The sequence below is a fragment of the Manacus vitellinus genome, unplaced genomic scaffold (assembly GCF_001715985.3).
Source record: "Manacus vitellinus isolate BGI_N305 unplaced genomic scaffold, ASM171598v3 scaffold_6_pilon, whole genome shotgun sequence".
Lineage (NCBI taxonomy): Eukaryota > Metazoa > Chordata > Aves > Passeriformes > Pipridae > Manacus > Manacus vitellinus.
The window spans coordinates 8,963,663-8,975,277 of NW_021940750.1; the positions used below are offsets into that span (position 1 = coordinate 8,963,663).

The 11,615-nt window shown below is 47.0% G+C and overlaps 1 long non-coding RNA gene across 1 annotated transcript; it reads right to left on the bottom strand.

The window, feature by feature from the left end:
• Positions 1–406: 406 nt before the first annotated feature.
• Positions 407–8,573, bottom strand: LOC108640298. The gene is made up of 3 exons (XR_001921079.1): positions 8,003–8,573; positions 839–980; positions 407–760 (listed from the first exon to the last, which is right to left on the bottom strand). It is a non-coding gene; the product is annotated as an uncharacterized LOC108640298 (long non-coding RNA).
• Between the last annotated feature and the right edge of the window lie 3,042 nt (positions 8,574–11,615).

The following is an 11,615-nucleotide window of genomic DNA, read 5'->3' on the forward strand; positions in this document are numbered from 1 at the left end:
TTTCACTAAAAAAGCCTTTACCATCCACCACCCCACACCTGCTCCTCAATGGATCTTCAGCATTTCAGTGACACTTAGAAATTCTGGTTTGCATTTTGAAACAGCTCCACTTGCAACAGACACTGTCATATCCACTACAGCTTGAATCTGTAGGGTTTATCCATCAGTGATATTAGAGGTAACAGACTGGTCATCCTTGAGCCATGCATCTTGAACGCACCAGAACTTCGAAGGAGCTGCACAAGTCTACCCAGCATCCTGGCATTGTACTGGTGGGTCAATCAACTGCAAACTTCAGTAAAAATTAGTGGGCATGATTTCCCAGCTGGATATACATAAACTGAAAGGCTGTGAACTTTGGAGTCAGAAGACTTTTTAAAAATTATTTTAATATATCTAACAATGCTTACTCTGTAGGCCTGGAGATAGCAATTGTCCATCCAAAGATAAACTAAGCAGCACAAGTTGTGCATGTGCTGTTATTGCAGCAAAGCCTCAGCTAGGACACTTGATGGAGAAATTTATTTCCAGGTAACTTCAGTTATCTCTGCTGGGCTGGCAAGGGAGAATGGCAGACATGGAGACACCAGTTACTGCAGAATAACATGCGTAGATACTTGTCCACTAAGAAGTGCCTATACCATTGGCTGAACTCTCATTTCACACAGGACATCAAGCAACCACTGAAGGGGAAGAGTTCCTGTTGCTAGGAGTTACTGCTGGATCTATTATCCAGTTGGACCGGCCACATGCAGGAGATCTGAAAAAGAAAATTTGATTTGTTTTTCTCCTTGACCACTTGAAGGTGGTCCCAAACTTCTGATTAAGCTCTAGTTACTTGCCAAATAACACCTCCCTTGCAGACTGTGGGCTGGAATACTGACATTTTCCAAGTGGCACTAGAGGGCCCACATCCTCACATTTCCAGGAGAGCTAATCCCAGATGTTTGAGAATTGGGTTCCAAAATAATGCCAGTCACCTAAAGAACATAATAAAAAAAATAAAATAAAACCAATAATGTTGAATTCTGTATGTTTGCTTTTGACTCTAGTGTTTGACTCACACTCCAGAGTTTTCATGTTTTTCTCTGCACTAGGTAGCAGGAACAGAATGCTTTTCTTAACTGAAAAATTAGATTCTCTTACAACCACATGATGTATGGAGCAGACTTTTATAGAACAAAAAGAGTAGTAAAGTAGGAGAAGGAACCTTCCTCTTCCTCCCCAGTAGCCCGCAATCAATGTCTACGTGTCTGCAAGACCTTTTATCTCCTTACAGAAAGCAAATGATTTCTAAGGAGGAAGCATCCTGCTATTGATTCCCAAGGCTGCCTGGGTTTGGCAACATTGAGGTAACTGTGCTGTGGAACAGGACATCATGTCATCCCATCAGCACCTGTACTATACAGCAGCCCAGACACCAGCCCCAGTGTGTCTGCTCTTGTGAGGAGCATGATTAGCTCTTCTTTGATGACAGTAAGTCCAGGCTTTGCTTTTGTTTCTCAGCCAAAACCCTACCTTTCCATGAACCCAGGCTCCCAGCACAGCACTGGTAGCTGGGAGCACCCAGAAATACTGATTGAAATAGTGACAGGCATCATTCAGCAAACGATTTCCCCTCCCTGGTCATCCACAGATCATGTGGCAAAGCTCCTACCTCTCCGGGGCAGTCACCTGTATATGCATTGCACGTCTCCCTTTCTAGTTTCTCCACAAAGGTTTGTGTTTGCAGGAAAAATTGGAAACTCAGAAGGCATCTGTCCCCTCCCAGCCTGGCTGCCTTCCCACACAGAGAGGACAGATGCCTTTGCTTTATGTCACCTCGCAGCCTCTGGTCCCCAAACTCCAGTCTCAGAATCAGTGTGGTTCTTTACTGACTTCATAAAAATAAACAAAGGCCTGGTAGCATTTAGGTCTACTAGTAAATTATTTACACACACAACCTCCTTCCGTTTCTTATTGCACGGGTCTTGGTGTCACCACACCCTGCCAGGGACCATGTTTGTCCCTGGAATGCGGTCCCCACTCCATGACAGCCAGACACTGATGTAAGCAGGCTTTCAGTGTACAGGCTGTGCTTTGCCAGCTGCTGCCCAGGGCTGGACATTGCCCACAAGGCAGTTGAATCCAGCCTCTGCAAAAGTGGGTGTCAGCAAACCCAGCTTGAACGAGTACACTGCTATGGGTGGTTTGGCACACAGAGGCAACTGAGTTCAGGCCAGGTATGAGCTTGTCAGTAGATCTCACCCAGCAGGGAACAGTACTGAGAGGCAACCCAGTGGCAAAGCAGTAACTTTCCTTGCAACTATTTTTAAAAGCACCTTTACATCTTTTTTTTCAACTTGCAAAGTACAAATAAACTGAAAGCATCAGCCAGTTGTTACTTAAGGGAACTATTGTTTTGTAGACCTCTGCAACCCTAGTGCAAATGAAATATTATACTACTCAACCTCCCTTCATGGAAGAAGTCCCCCATTCGGCTCTGCCTTTGATCCCATTTCTATTCTTCTGTGCTGCCTTTAGTGGACTTTTGTTCTTGACTCAGTATGGTCCATCTTACAGTGTTTCTTTAGGTCCTGCTTCACAGTGGGCAAGTGGACATGGACTGTGATGTGTGCCCAGGTTATACGATGACATGTTCTTCATGCTGACCCTCAGAGCAGGTCTTTTACATGCAATGCTTGAATAGTCCTTGCCCGTGTCCACTGCTGACCCCCACCAGCCAACTTCTAATTCAGAGCAAGAGGCTTGCTCAATTTCTTCCAAAACAGCTTGCTTTGGCATCTGTGTGTGCTGAACTGTCATGGTGGTTTGGCTTCCAAGTTTAGTTAGAATCTTCTGGAGTCCCTTCCAGTCCTGCCAAGTCTTGGTTGCAATTATAATACATGGTTCTCTGTTGGCAGCAAATGCTGTTGCCTTGTTATTCCCCTCCCCCCTTTACTGATTTTTGTCATGGTATTCAGAGGGCCACTTTCATCTCTGACAGGCATGGCCCCACCACCCCCTCCAACCCCTGTAAGCTTTTCTTCCCTGTTTGGAACACTGGCCTTTTACTTTTAATGGATTTTTCCTCCTGCCTATTAGCTCTGACTCAATATTCAATCCATGACAGGACTTTTCATCCCATGGCTGCCAAGTTTGTTTCATTCTTGGAAAGGCCATTATCAAAAAACCTTTTGAAAGCTTAAATTACTATGGTCCTACTTGTTCCTGATGAACTTCTTCAGGACTCAGAGAAGTCAACTGACTAGTGGGTCTAGTGCTCTACCAGTGTTCCCTCCACTGGGTGCTGGTCCTCCAACGTGACTGGCGTGGTCCCTGTTTTTCTGGAAGCCTCATGCTATGCCCTATCTTGCCTTTTTTTAAAAGGCAGCTGCTCCCTGGGGCAGAGCAGGAAGGACACTGGGGTTTTGCCCTTCGCACTGTGGGGAGCAGCAGCAGGGCTGGTCATGGACATGACACATGCTGACTCCAAGACTGTGTCACAATGCCTTGTGTTTTCTTGGATAAACCCTTGAGTCCAGGCATCACGCAGAGCAATGCCCTGTCACTGGTCCCAGCAGCTGGGTGTTAGGATGCTACTCTGGGCACCATCATCCATCCCTGTGTGCTGTACAGGGTCCATACAGAGCAGAGGCCAGCAGGAAACACCTTGGACTGGTGCAGGGCTGCCCAGGTCTTCCTGGGGAAAGCAGAGTGCTGCAGCCAAAATGCCAGTTCACCATGCCCCAGGGAATGCCATGTGGCAAAGCCATCCAAAAGGCTCCAGAGCAGCATCCCTGATCATCCCTCACCATCAGCTGAGCCTGGCCCTTCTCCTTTGATGATGAGTGCTGGTAGCACCCTCTCATCATGCAGCATGGCCCAACCACTGCCCAACCCCACAGACATCTTCCCAGGATGAGGACAACCCAGTTTAACTCTCCTGTGGCCAAGTGTGCCACTTAAACTAGGGTGTTCTCATCCAGGGAGCTGGTGGGCACCGCCAGGCCATCCTGTCCTTTGTCTTTTGCTGCTTTCCCCTGAAATAACAGTGAATTAATGTGTCTCAAGAGACACATCCAGAAGTCGGCCATATACCAGGAGGTTCAGAAGTGGAGGGGCCGTGGTGAGCCCAGGATCAAGGGGTGGGTGCAATTGCCTGAGATAAGTGCCATGTCCAGCACATTTGGATCTGGGTCTCAGTCTAGCAGTAGTTTAGTTTCCCAATTTACCTGTGAAGAGCTTCAAAGGGCACTGAAAGAGTCTGCAAAGGCCAGCAGGAGCATGAGCAACTGCTGAAGCCTGCAGGGAGGATCCCAGGCTGCCAGGGCAGGCAGCAGTGGGAATTTTATCGCTGATTCCTCCAGGAGCAGAGTTAGGCGATCGCACAAAGCTTTCCCAATAAAAGTTCAAATATATGAATTTACCGTATCTAACGCCTCCCTGAAATCCAAACAGACTCGATTACATTCTCTTTCTGTAATGAATCAGTAATTATATTGAAGAACACTATTATTTGTTTGGCATGACCTATATAAACCCAACTTGAGGAGTGCATAGTTGGTGTGGTGCCAGTGCTCTGTGCCCTGCGTATTATTGCCTTATAAACACAACCATTGTTTGAATTTCAGATCAAAACAAACCGAGCCATGTCGCTTGTCAGTTATTAGATATCTTTTTTCCAAATGCTCACCCAGGCCGTATTACAATAACAATAATTATTATTACATACTTCCTTATTATATGTTTATGCCGAGGTAGCACATTTGCCTTTTTCCCACACATTAGTTGCTTCTCCTGACTCTTATGATTCACTCCTGCCTATTTCCCAATGTCCATGAGCTCTTTCTGCATTCCCGGCTGCATTTTGTCAAGACCTACAGATTAGCACAGCGACTCATGGTGCTGTATTGCACCAGTCTGCAAAGGGTTGCAACCAGCACAGGGGCTTCACTCTTCAAGGGAATATGCAAACAAAAGAAAGACATGGACCCTGCCCCTAGGTGCTTTTTAAATATTTAACTTGGTCTGATAATGTGATAAAGACTGATAATATGATTTTGACAGACTAAAACCCAGCCCTGCTTGGGCAGAGCTGGAAATGGACCCTCTGTGGGACACAAGGGGCGAAGGGGGCAAGCTAGAGCATAATGATGATTCTTTCAACAGACACGGCCACAGCTGGGAGTAGGACTCACCTTACCCAACTTGGGACATCCAAAATGTACTTGTCAAGTCCTCAACATGTTGCCGACCTGCCTTTACAGTCACGGAAGAGAAGCAGTGCTTGGCTGTAGGGTGAGTCAGCCCTTCTCAAGATAAACTTCAAGATATGTGAGATGAATCATACACTAGAGGTGCCTATTTGTCTCCATTGACTATGCAGGAAGCCTGTCCAACTAATTAGGTTTAGATACCTAGCTTTTAGGCACCTAAAAACAGATGAGAGGAATCCCATCCTCACAGATGTTCTTCATTACCGGCTTGACAAAGGATGCAGTGGGAGAGGCTCCCTGGAAATTTCCTACCAGATTTGGACCTAACCAAACTCCTCCATCCTCTGTGCATGGGAATCTGCAAAGCCTCGCCTCCACGTTCTCCCCACGGAGCTTCTGCAGGCATGGGGTGCTCCAACCATGCCCAGCTGGCAGAGATGAAAGCATGTTCCCTGCTGAGGACTGAATGAGGCAATGGTCTTGTGGGAAAAGATATAATAGTGGAGCTGAAGACTGTATTATAATGTATTCAGAGCAGGCAGAAGGAACACAAAAAAAGAAAAGGAGATGACCTTGGCTGCGTGGTGCTAAAGATGTGTTTTGATAGAACAGGATAGGTGGGAAAGCAAGCTGCCTCCCTAATGCAAATATCTCATGGAGTTGTAAGATGTGTGGAGTGCAACCCATGTGTTTGGAAACAAGGTTATGATGAGTTCCACCACGAAGAACCAAAATGGTATTTTTCAGAGTTACAACTAAGCCTGTTGGAGGTTAAGCAGCCACCAGCACTGCAAGCAGCACCTTCTGACACCAGCACTTCATGTCAGATAAATGTCATGACCCGAGAGGATCCTGAATAGTTTAAGACTTCCTCATTTAAAAAACAAACAAACAAACAAACAAACTGGTGAAAGCACTTAGTCCTAGCACATTTTTTTGATGAAAATATCATGGAAACATTCCACTGGTTGATGTCTGCTGAATAAATCAGCAGCCAGGGATGCTCTGGCTGGAAATAGGCAGAGGCCAACAGAAATCACTGTGCTGCATTATTGCCCTGCTGTGTATGGGCTTGGGACTGTGGAAGCAGGATTTGAAAAAAATGTGGAATTTGTCCTGGTTTCTGAGACCTGTGCTTTCCATATCCCTGATCATTTGTTACATGCATAACTACTCTTTTGATACATGGGCAATAGCTGTTTTGATGTGCAGCAGGTGTCACTTGCTCCTTTTTTTCTGGAAACAGCTAACAGCTTCTTTAAAGCTTCTGGCACTTCCCTTAACCTGAACAACAATTTATTTAGGTGAGAGATATTTGATTTTCCTCTGCCGCGGCAGATGTACAGATTAGGCCAGGTTAAGGGCACCTATTTGAAGATATGCCCTTGCTGTACACCATAATCAGCTCCTGAGGTTGGGCCCACCAGTGATGCTGGGCACCCCAGGACCCCTACGTGCTCAGCTGAGACTCGGAGAAAAAGGGGGTGCTGGCACCAGGCTGTGCAGGTTGTCCCATGTGTGTGGACTCTGCAGGGAGGGGGATGGGGTGCTGCTTTGGGGACCTGCAGTGGGATAGCACACCACTCTCCACAACAGCTGCTTCGTGGATCTGCTCCACCAGTGATGAGAAACACATCTTGCTCCATACCTCATCTTGCTGTAGCTGGCTGGGCACTTTCTCAGCTCCCATTACCACACTGGCAGGATTGAAAATCCCTTCTCTAGCTTCATGCAGTTGCGGCATGTTCAGGGAGGAGATCAGAAGAGGCTTGCTTCTTGCCCTAAAGGGTTTGTAACTTCACTGAGAACACTGAGAAGAGGGAGGTTTCTCTACAGGAGGTGGTAGGTAGGTGCCAGCAGCAAATGGGCAGCAGGGAGATCTGCAGCACTGCGTGAGGGGTGTGCTAGGCTTTGCAGCCCTGTGCCCTGTGTCTAGACAGGGTGTGCAGACCCCAGGTAGGATGGTGGGTGCCCTGCCGGAGAGCTGGGGTACAGTGACAGCCCCATACCCAGGCCAGGGTCAGAGGGGCAGATGTTTCTCTTCAGCCACCTTTGCTTTCCACTACCATGCAGCAGCCGGTCCTGGTGATGCTCTTTTCCTCCAGCCCCTCAAATCTACTGGCACAGTGGTTTGTGTCTCAGCCCTGCTCCCACCCCTCACACAGGCTGCATGTGTTTGGGTGCAGCTGGACTGATTCCAGGATGTGGCTGGGCCAGTCTCCTGAGCAATCATGACAAACAGCTAAACACTAGCATGGACTTGCTGTCCTGCTATGTGGAAATATATTAATTGCATTAGTATTTCCACTGGAAATTATAACTTAGATCCATTAACTTCAGCCAATTTCCTTGCCCTGCGTCTGCTAAAAGGACACCTCTGCTTTTTCCACTGCAGCGTCTTGTCAGTGCCACCAGTGCTAAATTTGTGGCAGGCTAGTCACATCCATGTGACATTTTCAGAAGAGGTCACAGATTACCTCCACCTCCTGTCTCCACTTCCCCTCACTTCCCCCAGAGGTAGCCCAGCATCTGAGCTACTGAGAAACAGAAACCATCTTTATGAAAAAGCAAATCAGATCCCAAACCCCATTATTAATTAGTAGAGATGTCTTGTAATTTAGATCACCTTGGATGGTCTTTAGGTCATTCACAGGTGTAAAGTCAGGAGGATTAAGGGCATATAATATTTGTCTGGCACCATTGCTACCAATTCCAGCAAAAATAATGGAGCTGAATTCTTGGGTTTCCTGCTACCACAAAGTACACACATGCACACACTCTCTATTTTACGAATGTTTACATACCCGAGCTGCCAGGAATCTCATGCCCGTTGCTTCCCACCAACTTAACACACTTTCCTGTATCTCTGTGAATTTGTTTTCTCACCGAGCAGCTGGTAATATCCCTTTCGCTTGGGAGCAGGCAGAGACTGGGCTTCCTCGGGTGCCAGAAAAGCCTGGCAGAGGGCGCACCTACAAGCTGTGGTTTCCATCCCAAGCCGTTTACACCTCCCAGTGGCTACCCAGAGATGTTCGTTCCATGGAAGAAATGCAAAGCCAAGTAAAAGGAAGTATTAAAAAGTTACAGACAGGTGAGAAATGGCTACGCTGACATCCGCCTACTCCTCCTGTAAGGCCGCAGCGTGTGAGGTGGTGCCTGGAACAGAGGAAACATCTACACCGCTTGCAAAGACCAGCAGAAACGCACTTCCACACCTCCACCTCCAGGGGCACAGCCAACAAAAATAGCATCGGACACAAAAGATATGAATAGAATAGTGACTGCAGAAAGCCTCGACTCATTTTACACCCTCAGCAAAATTAAAAGCAGGACATTTGTCCTTGCTCTGTCCTCAGCCTCTGTACACCAGAGCACCAAAACAAAAAGGACATGTCTATTTACCTGAAGATTCCCATATGAGCAAGGGAGTGAAATGCCCATATCATGTGAAACTCACAGGGGAAAACCTTGCTCATGACGAAAGCACTTCCTTTCCTACCTTGAAACTTTGGGAACTAAGCGGTAGGAGGGGGAACAAACCAAACCACCCCACCCCCACCTTGTTTTCAACAATTCAGACTTTTTGTACTCATGTTCTTGCTCAGTAACTCTGACGCAAGCAAACCTGCAGACTTTCTACTGCCAAACAGCTCCAGATGAAGTGCAGGTGCCTTAAGATAGCAACCTTCTTCTGTTGCTAGGGGAGCTGTACCATCATCAAATATATTTGTGACAAAGCTGGCACTTGGATTCAGATTATACTTGATGCTCAAAGTAACCTCTTAGTACCCTGATGGGGAGTGAAACTGGGCAAACAGTGCAGCCAACCCACGAGACTGTTCTCCAGCCTTTAGCAGAAGCCAGCATGTGAAACAGTGCCCAGCGGCTCAAGGACGAGACAGTGCTGATTTGTACTTCCTAATGCTTTTCTCCTGGTTGTCCCAAAAAATCTGACTTTGCACAGCTAATCCCAAATTTGTGAGGCACACGCACGTCCAAGCCCATTAGGGTTAGACAGAGTATAAAGCTGAAAAGTAGACCCTAACTATGTAAAAATAATCAAACTGGATCAGGTCAAAGGTCTGTTGTGGTTTTCCTCCAAGAGCAGCCAATGCTAACGGGGGAAAACAGGGGAATGAGAGAGTGATACTTCTGCTGTGCATTGTCCAGCAACATGTTGCAGAGGTTTCCCTTTGCCTTTAGTAAAGCTTCGGGGACTTTTCCTCCATAAATTTGTCAAATTGCTTTTTTGACCCAGTTTATACTTTTGACCTCCACAGCATCATGTGCCAACGAGCCCAAAGTTTTATACACACACACGACTGGAAAAACTAATCCTTTAAAACTCCTGCCTTTATCATCTCATTCACTGCCCCCTGTTTCTTCCCCATTTTCTAGCTACTCTGGCCTATTTCAGCTCTCATTCAGGAAAGTGTTTCTTAATTCCACTGTTAAATGTGTATACAGGTCTGATGCAGAATCTTATCCCTCTGTATTTTGAGACAAGTTTAGCATCTGCTTGCATTGGAACCAGGGAAGGTGAATGCTCGAGAAGCTGCTCCGGTGCTGAGGACAAGTTTGGGAATGGTTTGGGAGGTCCTGGACATTTATTCCCACTTCCAATGCCCAGCTATAGTATCCCAACTGGAATGTGCTGGGCCTGGACAGATTGACCCACATGAGAAGGCTAGTGAGCATGGCATTGCATTCATTCACTTTTTCAGTAATCTTCTTTAATAATCGACTTTCATTTATTCATTTACCTATCTTAATTCATTTGCATTTATCAAAAGTTCTGGCACGGCTCTGGCGGGTGGTGCAAGGCTCTGATTTTTTCATTCCTCTGCTTGGTGTGAATTCATGCCCACACAAATTCCCACTCTGGCCCGGAGGGCTCTGACTTTTAGCCACGAGGTGGGGCGAGCAGCTAAATTTCTCAACGAGCATGTGCGCAGGCAATGCAAGGCAGACCACCGTGGAGTCGGGGTTTGCCAAGCTAAATCACTGGAAAAAAATTCCTTCTCAGCTTCAGCTTTTGCTGCTTGATCCATGGAAATGTGCAACCTTAAACCCCAAGTTTCCAAAACAAATGCATACGGTGCAAGCGAATAACACAAAAGCAGCAGGGGTGGACGGCTGTGCTGGTAGAGGAGCTGCCAGCCCTGGGCTCTCGTCTCTCTTGCACTGAGTTCAGCCTTGCACCCTGGTGGGCCGACAGGGAGGAACCACGCAAAAAACAGGCTGCGAGCGACTCGGTAGTGAAATAGTTATCTCGGCTGGCCTTCTCGGTAACTCTTGGAAAGTCCCCGAAATGACGTTTCTAACCTAACAATTAAAATGGGTTTAATTATAGAGAAGCTCAGAGCCCTGGGAACAAGCACCATCTACAGAACGAGTAAACAACTGCAGAAAATAATAGGCTGTTCACTCCCCTACTCCTCACTTCTGGCCAAGGCGAGGGGAAAAAAAGAAACTATAAAGAGAAGGAAATTCGAGGAACCCGATTGCTCTCCCTAAGTAAATAATAATAATAATAGAAATCTGGAATAGCCTGAGCCTGTGGGGGTTTCAGTTGGTTATTTTGGCTGTTCTTGAAGACCAAAGGAGGGGAAAAAGATCAGCTGCCAGTGCAAAGTCCAGATCCCGCGACTCCAAAGCAAACAGAGGAGGAAGTGGATCATTCGTTTGAAGTTTTCAGTGCAATGGCTGCTCGGGTCAGCGCTCTGCAGCCGAACTCAGGGGTTTCTGTTCTCCCAGCCAAGCAGAATCGCAGGGCTGGAGGAAGAGCCTGCAGCGCCAGTCTGGGCCCCCCTCTCCCGCCTGCGCGGGGCAGAGTGCCCAGATGCCATTGCTCGGCCTTAGGGGAAACACCCACTGAAGTTATAGTTGGGAAGAGCAGTTGCCTCAGTAGGGACTAAAGGGGATAAACGGGCAGAGACTGGGAGCTGAGGCACTCTGGTACTGATAAGCCTTGAGCAGCTCAGCTCATTTTTATTTTTACACAAACTGCCACCATCTTCCCCCTCCCTCCCCTCGTATCGAGATCAGAATGAATCATTGAATCATACTTTGTCTACTAAAACCTGGAACAGATTACTTGCTTAGAGCCTTTCTTTTCTTTTTCAGTTTTACAATGTTGAGTTCTGGGGACTGGAAGAGGACTCTTTAGGGAGAAAAGGCAAGATTTATAAAACGCCCTTTTAAAGGGCATATTTTAACAATTTAAATTAATGTGGATGTAAGCTATTTCCCCTTGTAGAACTTGCCAGGTTTCATTAAAAACTGGAAAAAAGGAGTAAGGCTATGGGGGGCGGGGAGCGGGGGCGGTCAACACAAAGCCCGGCAGCGCGCACAAACTCCGGGCAAGCGGCCGCACCGAACACAGATTCGATCAGTTTAAATCCAAGCAGACAGAAC